Genomic DNA, 17,049 nt, shown 5'->3' with positions numbered 1-17,049 from the left:
TGACGAGTCCTTCCGCAGGAGAGTGCTGATGCTGTGGGCCCCACAGCCTCTGCCCCGACCCCATCGAAGCCTGGAGTGTCAGGGACCTCAGGCAGGTATGCGCTTGGGTGCAAGTGTGGGGTCCAAGGCAAATGGAATAGTTACTTTTGCCTTTGATCCCTATAGCTGACTGGTTCACAGACAGCTCTTGGATAGGGAATACGGACCTGCCACTTTGATGTTCACCAGCGTGAAGCCCCACATTCCTCCCTAATGGTACTAGAAGGGGGCTAGAAATAATCCCACCCCTGGGGATTATTTAGTCCTTTAAATTAAGAGCTGTATCCTCAGGAGAAATGATATATGTGTGTTTATGAAGTCTTGTGTCTATAGAAAGGTGGATGCCAACCTGTGATCCGCCTCTAGTGATGACCAGCTGAGCCTGCTGCCCTATCACAGGCCTCACAGGCTGCAGCAGGAGGCCTGGGGCACTTCCTGATGGGAGAAGCCCGAGTGTGGAGTCACTGGCTGGGGAGAGGTCAAGCACTTTGTGGAATGGGGGTGAGACTCCTTTGACACTCCTGAATGGCCTTAAGCCTCCAAATCCTGAATGTCATCTCCAAGAAGCTTCCCTCTGACCTCTCTTGGAACTCCTGCCTTTACAGGTAGTCACACAAATTTGTCCAGCATGACCGGGGTACAGGCAGAAGTGGCTGAGGGGGCCTCTCACCACATTTCTGGGCATGGTCATCTCTGCATTGGCCTGTGGTGAGGGACCACTGGCATCATCCCCCCTGAGGTGTGTGCTTTCTCTAGAAGCATAGCCCAACCAGACTGCCGGCCTCTGCTCTCCCAAGGCTGCTATGGCCTGGAAACACTTCTCCACTATAGCCCTGCTGTGGGGCTTGGGGCTGGTAGGGTCAGCTGACCTCCCTATGCCCTAGTTCCTTTATCTGTAAAATGGGGATAATAATAAACAGGGTTATTTGATGACTGGGATGGAAACAGTCCCATTATATAAATACAATACAGCAGTTTGGGATGACAGGCTGTAGGCTCGAAGATGGTGCTGCAATGGGTATTTTTAGGAAGGAGGGAAGGGGGGAGGGATGAGTGGTTTATAAATGTTTGTTGCATTAAAAAATGTGCTAGTTTGAATTGTGCAGAACAGAGTATCATTTGTTTCTAGAAAAATTCACTGCTGTGGAAATGAATTAGTTTACATTGAATATGTGATGGTTCAGAGAAAGGAATATTAACCCAATTTGCATTTCTTTGAACTGAAATAAATTATTGCCGTGTTTGCATTAGTTGGGTCAACTGGATGTGATTGGGCAGATTTGCCGTGGGGAAAGCTGGTCTTGGGCTTGGAGGTGTGCGATATGGTCGGTGTGTACAGATCAGCAAGCACCTTCCAAATCTGGGCTTATTAACCTTTCGGTGGACTGCAGACCCCTATGGGGTTTTGATGAAAGCAGTGTGCACAGCCGCCCTGTACAATTGCTTATGAATCTTAGCAGACTCTCTGAGTCTTTAACCCTCTCATGATCCAGAGGTAAAGGTCCCTACCCATTGTCTTGGTATCCCATGATCAGATCATAGCACAGATTGGTCAGAGCCCAGTTTCTGAGGTCTGTCCCATCTGTGGAAATAAAACAGAACTTTGGGTCCAAAGAGGAAAACAGCCAAAGGCCAGTTCACATATGTGCTGTGACCTGGGGGTTTTGGACATTTTGAACCTTTGTAAGACAACATTCCCAGCTGTGAGAAGGCGCTGGCTGTGCCACCTGCAGCCCTGTCAATCATCAGAATTGACATGGTGGGACTGGCCAGCAAGCCATGGCATCTTCCTCCCTCTTTTCTCTGTGTTGATGCCTGCTGAAATTGCATCCTGAACTGAATAAAGAATGCTCCCTGAAGGCAAGGGGGTGCCAGTGTCTGGGCTTTTCCAAGCCTGGCCCTGATCCTAGGCCTAGTAGTTCCCCACTGGGGTGGTAGGTGGGGGGACATCAGTACAGCCAGTCAGCAGGTCAGTGTGATACAATGTCTTCAATGCCTGACAAATGGGGTATTGGTTATTGCTGGCAATGTGTGAATTCTGACAGCATCATGTGGACAGCAGGTGACTCTTGTAGATGGACACCAAAATGTAAAGAAACATCGAGTAGAAACAGAAGCTACAAATATTCAGAGCCTCACACCCAGACTTGCCCTGTGAGCCTGTTGAACCAAATGGGCCTCAGCATCACTAAGCCCACCATGGTTGGGGAGAGAGTGAGCACGGGAGGGAGAGGAAGAATAATCTCACCTCTGGTCAAATAGAGGACAGTAAAACTTTAGCTAATTAGCAACCAGTTGCCAAAGAGTCTTATTTAACGAGTTCCCCCATCTGAACTCACTTTTATTGGAAAGAGGCAACCACAAGAAAACAAGATGAGAAGCAGAGACTTAATTTAAAAAATAACTTTGGGGGAAAGTCGCTTTCATGTCACTTCTCTGCTTAAAACCCATCAATGGTGTCTTAGTGATTTCAGGATAAAGCCCAAATCTCATAACTTAGTATATGACTCGTCACACCCTACTTGACCAGTAGTACTAAGATTTTTGCATTTTCCAGATATGCTCTCTTACCTCCACTTGGTGCCCCCTCTGCCCCTCCTCATCCCAAGTTGTATCCTCTGGGCAGTTTCCCAGGCCCTAGACTGGGTTTCAGCCTCTGCGATAACACTTATTATATTACACATTAATAGCAGGAGAGGCTGGTATGATCAGCCAGCCCATGGGATCCTCAGGGCAGAGCCATGCCTGATTCACTATAGCATCCATGAGGTTAGCCACATGGGAGGGGGTTGGTAAATGCATCTTGAACTCATGCATTCATAAACTGATGACTCAGTGAAGGAAATGGGGTTAGTTTCATTGTCCCGCAGCCCACCCAATCCATTGATTACCTCTACAACGTAAAATACGACTTGCATTTACCAAGCTGCTTCTCTCACTTGTACAGTGGAGATCATACAGTCCACCTGATGCTCCTTGTGAGAGGGAAATGAGCTAGTACACATAAAAAGCAGTGCCTGGCACTCCAAGAGTGCTCAATGAATGTTAGCTATTATTCTGCACAAATAAGTTGATAGTGACCCATCCCAGTGTCGTTCTGGAAACAAGTAAGTGAAAGTGCTTCCCTCTGTGGTTAGAATCACCATTAGCAACTAGTTAGTGAAAATGCTTCCAGAATACAATATCTGGGAGAGGGGTGGGCTGGGTAGGCCAGGAAAAAATCTGAGTCAGACCTGGGACCAGAAATCAGACCTTTAGGTTTCACCAGGACTCTCTACTCAGGCTGTTGGTGTTGCCAGATGTCAAGGTTGGATTGGGGAAATGGTAGTCAGGCAGGGATGGGGGAAACTCTTAGAAGAGCCCGTGCCAATCTCTATCTAGGCTTTACTTAAGTTATGGGAAGGAATCCATGCTGGGTAAATGAGGTAATGAATGTGCAAGTGCTTTGCAAACTGCAAAGTGCTATACAAATGTGAAACATTATTGCACTCATCTATTTCTCTTCTTTGTGCTCCCAGGGTTTCCTAATAAGAGCTCTTTTTGAAAGTGCTAGTCTGACTTTGGTTAACTAAAAGGAAAGGGTGTGTGCAGTGTGGTAGATTGGGGGTTTTGTGTACCTTGAGTATAGCAGAGGTCCTGGCAGGGAGAGCAGAGACTTGCTGGCACCAGGAATTGGGGAGTGAAGATGCTGAACGTCACATAGTGATTAATCCCTTCCGATCTGGGACATTTTCCAGGTCCAGGGGCCATCCTGGAGCTGCTTCAAACCATTCTAGAGAGACAGGATGGCCTGAGCTGGGAAGGGTGGGAGAAAACCCAGGGTCCTCGTGGCTGAGAATAAGTGCAGGCTGTCATGGGAAATGTCCTCATCCCTGAGTCTGTGCTTGCAACTTAGTCACCCAGCCTGGCTCAGGACAATGCAATGATTTCCAGCTGCTTTGTGTAAGGAATAAGGACTGGCCTGAGAAGAAAGGAAGAGTTCTGCCCCTAATATCCCTGATTATCTCAGCAGCATGGTTTCACCAGCCTGATTTGCTGCTTCTTCCTGCATCCAGCATGCTCCTGGGTCTCCTTCCCCACCTCACAGCCATGGCAACCAAACACATGGGCTTGTTAAGACCAGCAGCCCAACTTCAGCAAGGTCTAGCTGGCCTGGACAGAAGAGCCAAAGTACCAGATCCATTTCCAAGGCAAAAGTCCCCAAGTTTATAGTTAAACTCAACTTGCTTATTTGTGGATTTTGCTGGGGTGGAGTAGCCCCACCTAAAGGGAGTCACGTGAAATCTTAGCCTTTTCTTTGTCACAGAGTATAAGAATAAAACCTTTGATGATTGAATGGATAATCCTCAGGATAACATCTGTGATTCTTCATGAGAGTTATGTCTTCTTAAACCCTTGGAAGCTGTCAACACTACAGATTTCTCAAAGCACCAAGCTGCAAACAGCAGATTGCTCTTAAGCAATGATGCTGAAGCATGAAGCAAGAATCATGTTTCCATATCAGTTTCTTTCACTGCTCTGAACCCAGCACCTAGCACAGCTCCTGATAGAGCTGTGTCAAACATGATAGAACTCCTGATAGAGCTGAGTCAACATGTCCGTTTAATGAGTGAATAGGAGTGGGCTATCCCAATGCAAATTTCAAAGCTCTTAGCAAGACAAGGTTGAGGTAAGTTCTTTGCCCAATTGTCAGCGATTTTTACACGATTAGCCATATCTCATCATTTCCCCAAATAAGTGGGTGTGATTTGGGTAGGTTGTGGAGGAAGGAAGGGACAATGGTGGTCGTTGAAGAATTCTACAAACCAAAGATAGGAGCAGGAAATGAGCATGGCGTGCTCACTGGACAATGAAAACCCTAGCTTAATTTTTATTAAACTGGAAGGCCAGATATTAAACTTTCTCTAATGAGTCACTTGTTTTATCTTAGACTGGATTGAGTTTTAAGAAAACCATATGAATATTCACTCCTCCTCTTTTTCCTCCCTCAAAGAAACCAATGAATATTCATTCCTCCTTTTTCTCTCCCTCAAAGAAAACTCAATCAGTCTTGGATAAAACTACGCTTACAATGGAAGCAGGAAAGAAGGGACCTAAGCCATTGTCTGGTCCTGCTGTTGTCAATCTTCAGAGCACATCAAAATTGTCTGCGAAACTTTAGAAACTTTAGGAATGATAGGTGTCCAGGCCCCAGCGCAAGCCTACTCAACCAGGACTTCCAAGAGCAGAGCTAGGGTGGAAAGGTGACAAAGCTCCCTAGGTGATATTCGTGTTCTGAGAATGATCCTGATGCATGGTCCTGCATGTCACCCAATCCACTGGAACTTCTACAACATAAAGAGAGTTACTTGTTTATATGGCACTTGCTAGTTTCTGTGATTTCTTAAAGTGTGTCCCCGAATCAGCTTCCACATCTCATGTGTCCTCAGATTGGGGTAGAGAGCAGAGGGACCCTTTGTTGTCCACAAAGGGCAGCATGCCCACTGGTCCTTGCTTTTAGGTTGGTTATATTGCTGGGAGCATGGCACTGGATGGGAGTTTAGATGGAGGTTGGGGAGAGGGAGAGCACAGGACATTAGCCAGAGGGGCTGTCAGTGTAGCACCTCTGTGGCAGCTCTCTGTAAGAATTGGAGCTGGTGCATTCGTGGCCTGATTTGGTCATTCACTCATTTGTGTTTCATTCCTTTGTCAATTTGGTGAGTACCTAGTACATGCTAAGGACTGCAGACACTACAGTGCACAAGATAGCCATGTCTCTGCCTCATGGATCTGAGAGTCTGAGATGGGGAGATACAGACAATAAATAAGTCAACAAATAAATAACTTTTATACAGATTTTAGTGAGTGTGGCGAGAGAAATGAACAGAGTACAACTGTGACCTATAATGACAGTCCTCAGAAATAGCTCTAAGCTCCTCTTCAAACTCTTTTACCACTACCCAAACCCACATTGAGTCAGACAAAGTGGTCTTCTGTGTGCTTTGTCACACTGGCTAATTATGCCTATTTCCTGCCCAGGAATCCCTTCCCGTGATCTCTCCATCCTCTTCCACCCATCTCACTTTCTCTGTATGATTTACACCTTAGCATTTGGTAATGCCAAATATTTCACAGGTGAGGCAGCTGAGATCTGGACAGCTGAACTGTCCTGTTCCAGAGCCAACAGCCAGCAAGTGGAGGTCTTCAAACCCACCCTTGTCCTTTTCCCGCAATGTTCCACCCACCTTGGCCTCTCTGCAGCCCCCAGAGTAGTTGTCACAATTCCCTGTCTTTTAAAAATTTTTTTCTTTATTATAATCAAGACTTTCAATTAACTTTTCTCTGTAGAAACGACTGTATTAGGCAAAAGTTTGTGTGGGATCCAATAAAACATCAGATGATATTGAGCATACGTCAGGCAAAGCCTGCAGCCCAATGTTATTATGTGTAAATGTTACAACTTTCTTTTGAGGAGAATACATGTGTACTATCAAGCTGTTTTATGGATATGCAGCATGATTGATTACAGCATGCAGATCTGTCGCAACAAGATAAACTCAGATAGAATAATCTGTGGATATTTAGGCCTCCGCAATTTGTTATCCAGAGATGACTCTAGAAATGATAATTCCTTCCATTTCAGCAATTTCTTTCTTTCCGTCCCCAGTAAAAACCCATTTCCAGAGTGCTGACGTCTGATGCCAGGGTCCTCTTCTTGCTTCCGTCTTTTCCCAGTTGCTCAACAGGAAGCAACGGAAAGTTGTATTTGCTGTCAACGCTGCTGCAGCAGCAGCTGGGACTTGGCCTAGAGTGGGCAGGTGTTGAGGGTTGAGAGCTAGGGCTGCTGCCTGAGAAACAGCCTCTGCTTTTAAGCTGACAAAAAAGCAAACACAAAAATAATCACCATGATTTGTTTAACACATAAAACAGTTTCAGTAAAAATGGATTACATCAGGTAACCAACTATTTTGCAGATCATCCCCAAGCAACTTGTTGCTAACAAATGACTGGATTGAATTCATTGGCAACTTTTCGAAGAACAATTTGGGGAACAAAGAGTTGCTTGAATGAATTAAATCAAGCCCAAGCCCCCACTTCTTCCTTGAAGCCATTGCCGATTACCTTGGGATACAGTGACTTTCTCTGAGCTCCTCTAAGAGTCTGGGATCCCTCTTTTGATAATGAGTCATCAATGTCCATTCCCTAGGATTCCTGTCCTGAGTTGTGACTTCTCTTTGATTGTTAGATGAATTACCATGTGCATGGAGAGAAGCCATGGCCCAAGGATGGGAATTGCAGATCTGGAGGCTGAAGCCCCGCATTGGCATCCCGGCTCTGCTCCCACTGGTTCTGTCACCCTGGGCAAGGCACTTCTCCCAAGCTGCCGTTCCACCAACTGAGAAGCAGAGACAATGACACCTGTTCCACTCACCTTGCAGGGTTGTTGTGAGAAGGAAATAAAGTATTTGAAAGCACTTTATAAACTGTGCAGTTCTATTCAAGAAATACTTATGAAGCCACTAAGACCACTTCACCTGCTTTGAGTGTAAATATGACCATTTCGTCTTTATTTTCCTGATCAATCACTTAAAACCTCAACTGCTCTTATTGTCAGGAAGTCCAGCTTCTCATTTCATTTCCCCCACTTGCATTCCCTCAAAGAGGGAGAAGAAACTGAAAGCCCCCTCTGTTTATGACACTGCTACTTGGTGGTGGAGGAGTGGCGTCTTTGCTGCATTCTGGTCCACAGGGCCTGTGTTGCCTGTGGGCTCCTGCCTGGCATTCTGATCATGCCCTTGTGGGTGCAAGTCCCTGTACCAGCAGTTTTGCTGTGTTTCCTATGCTTGGGTCCTCACTTACATACTCTCATGTGCTAGGCCACTGTTTCCCCAAAGCTTCTCCAGAGTGACTGGGTACGGAAGCATTTCCCATTTCTACCATGTCCTGTGTCAGAATCACTTTGTCCCTATAAAATCTCCTGGGCCCCAGGCCTAGTCATGAGTTCACATCCCCTTTTCACTCTTTGGAGGTCCCCTTTGGGGCCCCAGTTATCCTTACTCGGCCGATTAGCATTCTGAATAGGAGAAATGACTCTAGAGTTGGCCTGTCTCAGTTCAAATTCCAGCTTCACCACTTCTTGAAGAGAATTACTTAGGATCTCTGTGCCTCAGCCTTCTCATCTGGAAAGTGGAAGTAAAAATGGTCTCATCTCATGGGGTGTTGTAAAAATTACATGAGAAAATAGATATAAAGATTCCTCTTAGAAGAGTGTCTGGCACAGATTAAGCACTAAAGGTGCTGTTAGCTGTTTCCTACTCTGACTGAATGACTGACCATGGTCCCTGTGGTTCACATGAATGAATTTCTCTAATCTGAAGCTTTTCCTGTGGGGATTAGGACATGCGTTATCCCCCACTCCAAAGGCAGCTGTATTCATTACATTACATTAGGGCTCCAGGAGCCTTCTGCCCTTTGCTTTCAGTGCCACTTAGCAAGAGTTGGATCTTCTAAGTTAAACAAAAAGGGGAGGAGGGAAGGTTGTATCAGTTAGCGTTTGCTGTATACAAATGGCCACAAAAATGTTGTGGCTTAAAACAACAACCGTTTATCTAGTTCTGTGGTTTCAATAGGCAGCTTATCTCTTCTGGACTGGTTCAGGGGGTCACTTACAGGGCTTTTGAAAGTGTCTCTGGGAAGCTGGTGAGTTGGCTGGTGGTTTGATGATCTAGTGTGGCCTCACTTATGTGTCTGAAAGTTGACAGGCTCTTGGGCAGGAATTGGCTGACTGTCAGCTGGGGTGCCTTGGTTCTTCTCCACAGGAGCTCTCAATTTCTAGCAGGCCAGCTTGGGCTTATTCACACGGTTGTCTCAGGGTTTTAAAGGTGGCAAAATAGGAAGTTGCAAGGTCTTTGAGGTCTAGGCTGGAACTTGTGCATTCTATTGATCGTATGCACTGCCTGATGGAAGATGCTTTGCTGCTAAGATTTTGTGGTTATTTGCAGTTTATACAGCAGTTAAAAATTTTCCTTATGGCAGTGGGTACTTTCTTATTTGCATTCTAAGAGGGCTGGTGATTTCTCCTTTACTAAGAGTTCTCTCTTTTTTAAAAAAATTTAATTTATTACATACCCACTCTGTGCCAGGCACACAAAAAGATATGGTGGTCACAGAGTATTCAGGGAGAATATGGAAAAGAAGGTAGAAGTGCTGTGTTTGTCTGGCAGGGGCTTTAAAGAAAAATAGGAAGACCTCCCCGAGAAAGCGAAGTTAAGGCTAAGTCTTGAAGGACGTGCAGAAGTTACCCATGTTTGGGAGTTGAGGGGAATGAGTGCAAGGATAAAATGGAAGGTATAGGAAAAGATCACCCAGTACTGCTCCCTTAATTACAGTGAAGCCTGGAGACCCTCCCAGTTGGACCCACATTTAACAGAAGGGCAGGAACCTAGGCCTTCTGACCATCTGGTCTTGATTTACTCCAGGAATTAGGTGATCAAATAGATACATCTAAGTTAAGGCTACCTTGGAAAGTCTACTCACAGATATAATCATGGTTTGTCTTGAGGTTTCCGACTCTACCTCCCTTATGAGGTTTCTGACTCCACATTCCCTTCCATCCTCGACTTCTATATATCTGTACAAGTGAAGATTTGATCTAGGATTGGCTGGTGAATAACCCAAACAGATGTCTCCACTCATAGCTCAATGTGTTCCCTGTATACTCCTTTGGCCAATGAGGTACCTCTATGCAACCAGACATACTGTAGGTTGACCAACCCACATCATCCATGCTACATGCAACATGTCAGAAAAAATAACCTGAAGGATGTTACACCAAGTGAAATAAGCCAAATACACAAAGACAAACACTATATGATCTCACTTATATGTGGTAACTATGTGAGATGATGGATATGTTAATTTGCTGATGATGGCAATCATCTCACAATGTATCAAATCAACACATTGTACACCTGAAATATATATATATATACAGATAAAAATTGTATATCTAGAGAGACGAATAAAAAGTGTATATATATGTAGACAAAATTGTATAAGCCCATTTAATCTACCTCATATATATGTAATTTGTATATATATACATGCACTATATATACACACAGATATATTTATATATACACAACTTTATATGTCAATTATATCTCAGCAAATCTAGAAAAAAGATACAATCATGCAGAAAATTTTATCAGATATTGTGTGGCTGCAAAAATGTATAAAAGGCCATAAATTTGATGGTAATGCTTCTAAATACTTGGCCTTTGGATTCTGCCTGAACTAGAAATGTGCTTCATTGCAGCATGCTGGTGCTCCTTCTGGCCATGATTCCCAGCTGTGGACCTGGACCATCCCCACAAGCCAAAAGTCAACCATGATCTCCACCATTGGCCATTGCCAGCACCTGGCTGTATATAGACCTTAAAACATTCTCACGTTCATCTTCTCATGTAATTCTTGTAAAACTCCACCAGACAACTAGATAGAAAAGTCTTCATTTAGTGGATAAAGAAACAGGCTCATGGGAATTAAGAAACTTGCTCAAAGTGTCAATTAATGAGGGATTGATTTAGGACAGAAGGCCAGATCATGGGCCTGCAGGAGCAGAACTTTCATGGAGAAATACAGAACAAACAGCCTCTGGCATGACATCAGGGTGCACCCTCAGGGTCTCCTGATCTCTGGTGAAATTCTTATCAAAGCCAACCAGCCCAGGTGTTGGTATCTTCTTGAGCCCTTCTCTCTGATTGGACTTCCTTGCCCATGGCTTGATGCCTACAACACCCACGTGATGCTTCCAGCCCTACCTGCTCTTGTAGGTTCCAGAGTGCTTAGTCAGTGAGAAGCAAAGAAAGCAAGGCTATTATTGCATATCACACACACCCTAAAACTTCTGCCCTATGAAAGGCCATTTGCTGGTGTGTAAGCAGAGCCTTGAAGCCATGTCTTATTTAACCAAATCAATGCACACATATTGCCCAGCTGTTAGAAATGGAGAAAGGGCCATGGAAACTCCAAGGGAGAGGAAGCCTAGCTTAGAATATTTGACAAGAGGCGAGTGATTAGACTCTCTTTGTGTTGCTGAGGGCAGAATTAGGGCAAACTGCTGAGCGCTTTGGGAAGCCCATTTAATCTACCTCAAAGAAGAACTTTCTAACCCTTTTGACCTGTCCAGAAGGAGATTTTGTCTTAAGTAATCGTTTATGTGTCATTCATGGGAATTGTCGGTCCCATTGCTGAAGAGCAAGAACTGACAAAAGAGGTTTTTTCAGTCAAACTAAAGCCCATCAATTTTTCTTTATTAGGCCCAGCCATTGGTACTAATTTTAGATTCTGGAGCAGAATCAAATAAAGCTAATCACTGTTGCACATTTTACAAGAGGGGCTTGTAAATGAATTTCTAATTGGTGGAGTTTCAGGCATGGTTATGAAGTGAAATGAATTTCAGGCCAGGGAGATATTTTGGGGGCAGTGTGGTTTTTTTTCAGAGCCCTTAAATCATGCTATGGTGCTGACCAGCTACCATTCTGGATTGGATGAATGGGTGAGAAATTCACTTTAACTTTCAATTGCTAATGATTTTTTTTTTTTGGTGGGGATGAAGTGGCAACAGTCAGGCATTAGAAGCTCCCTCTGAGTCTTTGGTAATGTCCCTTCCTCTTCAGACTCAGATGATCAAGTCTTCTCCTCCCCCTACCCTCCAATTTAGGAAATAGGTGTGCTGGATGGGGCAGGGGCTAGAAGGGGCATTGCGCACATGATCCTCTACATCTTGTCATCCACTTGCTTGGGGATCTTTGTGGAAATATTCAAATGATTAGCGTAAGCAATGTTGATAGCACCCACAGGATGGGCCTGAGAAGAGCTCCACCAGCTCAGCCAGGCCCTAGTACTAGACATGGCTGTCATTACTGGAGGTGCCCTGGCTTCCTCCTTCATGGGCACTTTTAGCTGAGAGCAATATCTGGCAGCACCCAAAAGGCATTTGATCTTTCTGCTGAAAGTCACAATGAGAGACAGGTGCCATTGCCATCAAGTCGTGTCATTAGAGCCCCCTGCCTCCCGTTTCCATGACACCTCCTTCCTTCCTGCCCTCTTTTTGTGTCATGCACATTGTTTTGGGCCACCTTGGGTCCCAAGCATGTTGGAAGCAATAATGTAGTTGGTAGTAATAGTTAGGTGCCAGTGGTTCACTGAGGCTTCAGTGAGGCAGTGAACCACAAGCACTATATAGGCCTATATATGCCTGGCCTAGGGAGGATGGTACAATCAATTTTCTGGATATTTGTAGCCCTCTCAGTCTTCTTTGTTCATTTAATCAACCAGTATTGTTCTTTTTTGGGTGGTAACAAGGAAACAGCCTGATCCTCTATTCTCCGTCCATGCATCCATCCTTTCATACATCCAGATATGCACCCATGCCTGTATCCATGCATGTATTCATTTGACAAGCACTTACTGGGTATTGACATAGAATCAGACACTGTGTTCATTACTAGGGACACACTCAGGGTAAAATGAAGTCCTTAAATTTTAGGAACTTATGAGCTAGCTGGGAGTCCTGCAAATAAACATGTCCTGCAAATACAATGATGCAATTGCTGCATTGGTTGTTTGCACAAAGGACAGTAGGACCCAGGAAAGACCTGATTGCCTGGGAGAGTAAGGAGGGTGTGAAAGGAGACTTAATAGATGAATTAGCATATTCCAGGCAGACAAGTAGTCAGTGAAAGGTATGTGCAAGATGCAGAGATGAGATGGCATGCCATGTTTAGAGAGAAATTCTCAGAGGGCAGGGGCTGCATCTCTTTTGCTCCTCATTAAACATCTGCCCATCGTGGACTCTTGCCCTTCTATAATATATAGCTATACATATGTTTTATTGTTTGCATACCTGAGTTAAACTTTTACTTGTCAAACTATCATATGTACATAATTACAAAATTCAAATTTTTGACAAGACTTAGGAAAAAGAAACCTAGCAGTTTTCTGGCTCACCCTTCCTTCCTCCTGGGTCTTACTCCTTAGAAACACCATTTTCAAATTTTGAACAATTCTTGCTGGCATTTAACTTCATACTTCTAAATAATATGATATTATTATATCTATAGGCTATATTTTTTACCTTCTATCCACGGGAATTTAGGCTTTTTCTTTTTTAGCTAACATACCATTCCTCTTCTTTCCTTCATCCTCCTAACACAGTTATATTGCTATTTTTTGCTTAGTGAATTTTTAGGATTTTCATATTTATATCTATAAAAATATTCACAAAGGAATACAAATATGATTTTCCTTTTTAAACAATTGTCGGTTTTTCCATGAGCTAGTGATTGTCCAGTGTAATAATTTGCCTAGTTTTCTATGTACCTATCACTGATTCTTTCCCAAAATCTCTGGCAGTGGTACCAAGATCTCCTAGACAGAGTCAAACCTATTGGGTGACTGAACAGTGTTTTTTTTGTTGTTGTTTGTTTGTTTGTTTCTTGGAACCGCTTTTCCTTGGGCCCCAACTTCCTGCCTATTTGATTTGGACTGGCTGTCTCTGGACCTGCTGCCTTGGTCTTCCCGAGCTCCTCGGATCACCTCATTCCTGGATGTCATATCCTTTTTGCTTTACTCTCTTGCTTTGGTAAAGAGCCTCTTCCAGTTCTCATAAAAACATGCATGAGGGTAAAATTTAAAACCCCTGCATATCTGAACATGTCTTTATTTGCTCTTCACATCTCATTTACCATTTGGCTAGATATAGAACTTGAAGATGAAGGTGCTTTTTCCACAGGATTCTAAAGGCATTGCTCCATTGTGTTCTAGCTTCCAGTGTTCCTACTCAGAAGCCTCATGCCTCCTTGACTTCTACTCTTGTTACATGATCTCTTTTTTACCTTTCTCTGAAAGTATTTATTTCTACTCTTTATCCCTGGTGTGCTGAAATTTCACAATGGTATATCCAGGTTTGCCTCTTTTTTTCATTCATTATATTTGATCTTTTGATGGACTATTTAAATCTGGAATTTCATGCCCTTCAGTTCTGGAAATCTTTTTGGAATTTTTTTCTTTGTAACTGCCTCCCTTGTTTTCTCTCAGATCTCTTATTAAAATTTCTTTGAGACTATTGAACCTGCTTGATAGATGCTTTAAGTTTTCTCTCCTGCATTCTATCACATTCTACTTTGTCTACTTCCAATAATATTTATTGATTATATTATCTTCTAGAGATTGCTTATGTTTATCTTCTAGAATCTATTTAATTTTTTATTATCGGTATTCCATATTTAATTCCCACATATTCTTTCTTAAATTTTTCTAAGTATTATTTCATAATAACTTGCTATTCTTGTTGCATGGATGCCTATCTTATTTTTTTCTGAAGATAATTACAATTTTTTTTTTTAAGAATTTCTTTTCTTCTTGCTTTACTTTTGTTTCTTGCAAGGCCCTTATTTCCAATTTTTGTTTTGTTTCACTTTTTGTTAGAGTTCTTCTTAAGTGTCAGCTGGTGCTTGGCTTTCTGTATTTCAGAATGAAGACCCACATTGCTGACTGGAATTCTATGATTACTGTTAGACTTTGTTGACTGATGGGCTTCAGTGTGGATTTACTAGGTCCTGGAATTTTGTTAGCCAACTCTAAAGTCACAAGAATAGAAAGTTTGACTCTCTAGAAACCAACTGTCCAGATTTCTTTCTTGCTATCAGCTTTCCGGGAGCCCTGTGGGTAAAGGAAAGGGGGTGTCTCACTATTTAGAGGACTTCACTTTGTGTAGCATTCTAGTTCTGCAGGAGACAGGCCTGAGGCCTGACCCTTAGGCCACCCACACTTAGGAATGAAAAAGAAGGTAGAGTTAATGATGGGGACACAGGAGTAGTCATAATGGCAAGAGGAGAACCATGGAAGGGGAGATGATTAGCAGCGTTGACTATATCCCAATTGTCAAATCAGTTAACTTTGGGCAATCATTGAAGATCTTCAATATTATAGTGGAGGTGGAATCTAACTTGTAGGATGAAGGAAGGGAAGCTAGATGGTCCTGCAGAGACTGAACTCTCTGCCTCACTGTACCTTTTCCTTCCGTGGGCATTGCTGGCTCCAGTTCACTTGACTTCCAGAGGCACTGAGTAAATTCTAGAGAAACAAAGAGTGTATGCACACAAGGCATCAGAAGTGATGGGCAGGCGACAAGAGGGATTCTTAAATGTATAAAAGTAAAACAAACTCTTTATTTAAGGAAAAGGCAACTTGGAAAAAAGAAAAGCCTAATAAATAACTCAGTACAGCTGGCTTAAGCACTTTAAAGCCAGTGTCTGTGATAAGCAATGAAAACATTAATATAAAATGCTTCACCATAAATGAGTACAATTCAGGCTGATGTATTGCAGCTGAGCCGGCTGTCGGATGGCATGCTTTTAAAGTGATGTTTGCAATCAGTATTTTTTTCTTTGGTAACTAGAAGGCAGAAGTGGTTGGAAAACTTGCCAGGGTGCAGCTATAAGCCTTGGGAGGGTGACAGCCCTGCCAAGTGGTTCGTCCCCTTTTCCACCCTGTTCCCAATCAGTTGGAGACAAGACAGTTAGGAAGTCTCAGAGCAGGGTGGTGCTGAGCCTAAGCAGAGAGTTGAGAGCTGGATTCAAGTAAGTGGCCAGCTCTGAGTTCTGGAGACAGTGAATCAGCCTTTCTGACCTCTTGGTTTCCCCAGCTGGTCCTGGAGGTCACAGAGGGTGTCTCCCAGAAGCTCTGAGCCCATTGCCTTCATACCCTGCTGAGTCTCCTTCTCTGGCCTGGAGTCTCTTGTTGACCATTGAGTTCCTCATCCTGTTTATTCAAAACGAGAATGTGTCTCACTTTGACATTTTTACATTTATAAAGTGGTGAGGGAAAATGCCACCAGTCTTACCATGTCAACGTGGTTATGGAAAAGTTAGGTAAACTAATGAGTATGCAGGAATGCAATGTAATGTATTCTTTTTAATGAATGGGTAATCTGACATTCCTTCTTATTATGTGATAATAATAAGAGCATCTCATGTTTGCTGAGTGCTAACTCCATGCTAAGCCAAGTAGTCCTCCCTGGGAGCACAGCCACTTCTTCCTTGTGTGGGTCCTGGCTCTGTGTGGATGACCTTCTCACAGCCTCTGAAGCCTTTCTGTCTCCCTGTCTGCCTCAGGGATCCATGAGGATTTTGCTTCTCCCTGTTGCCAACACCTGTTTCTCCAACCTAGGTTTCTGGCAGTCCTGGCTGACTGGGAAATGGGAAGTGTTCTTTTTTATTTTTATTTTTAAATTTTTTTCCTTTTCTGTTCATGAAACAATTTACAAGGCCTTTTCCTTAAAGGGTTCAGCTGTCAATCACTATGGGGAAAATAAACAAAACAGCAAAGACTGTGAAGAGGTCAAAGAAGCAGAGCTCTCTTGGTGGCTGTCACTGGCTGGTGGTTCCTGTATTCTTTTTTAAATGATGACTTCAAACGTTCCCAAGGAGGGGCGTGAGAGCTTCTCTAGCCATGTCTGGGGTCTCACTGACAGCCCTTGACTACTTAGAAGTGAAACGAGTCTGCTCAGACTCTCACCCGTGACCCTGGCCGCCAAGTCCTGCAGGGGCTAGATGTATTCTCAACTTCCTCCAGCCCACATCAGGTGAGGAATTAGGCCACTTCTCTGGGCCGCACAGATTTTCTCTCTGGACTTAGACAACCCTACACTGTTTCCTGTTAATTTCTAGTTTCTTTCCTTTTTTTGAGATGGAGTTGCCCAGGCTGGAGTGCAGTGGTGTGATCTCGGCTCACTGCAACCTCCGCCTCCCTGGTTCATGCGATTCTCCTGCCTCAGCCTCCCGAGTAGCTGGGATCACAGGCACCCACACCAAGCCCAGCTAATTTTTGTATTTTAAGATGGGGTTTCACCACGTTGACCAGGCTGCTCTCGAACTCCTGACCTCAAATGATCTACCTGTTTTGGTCTCCCAAAGTGCTGGGATTACAGGCGTGAGCCACCGTGCTTGGCCTCCTGTTAGTTTC

The 17,049-nt window shown here is 43.8% G+C and overlaps 2 long non-coding RNA genes across 2 annotated transcripts in view; one reads left to right on the top strand and one right to left on the bottom strand.

Annotated features, from left to right (window-relative positions):
- Window positions 1-17,049, top strand: part of LOC139360033 (uncharacterized) — a 558,829-nt gene that overhangs the window by 42,158 nt on the left and 499,622 nt on the right. The window lies entirely within an intron of this gene.
- Window positions 6,029-17,049, bottom strand: part of LOC105499164 (uncharacterized) — a 35,992-nt gene continuing 24,971 nt past the window's right edge. The window contains exon 3 of the long non-coding RNA XR_011616938.1: window positions 6,029-6,891. This is a non-coding gene — a long non-coding RNA (uncharacterized lncRNA). The remainder of the gene's footprint in view (window positions 6,892-17,049) is intronic.

This window comes from Macaca nemestrina, chromosome 19 (genome assembly GCF_043159975.1).
Source record: "Macaca nemestrina isolate mMacNem1 chromosome 19, mMacNem.hap1, whole genome shotgun sequence".
Lineage (NCBI taxonomy): Eukaryota > Metazoa > Chordata > Mammalia > Primates > Cercopithecidae > Macaca > Macaca nemestrina.
The sequence above is the reverse complement of the archived record's forward strand: the minus strand, read 5'-3'. Positions and strand labels throughout refer to the sequence as shown.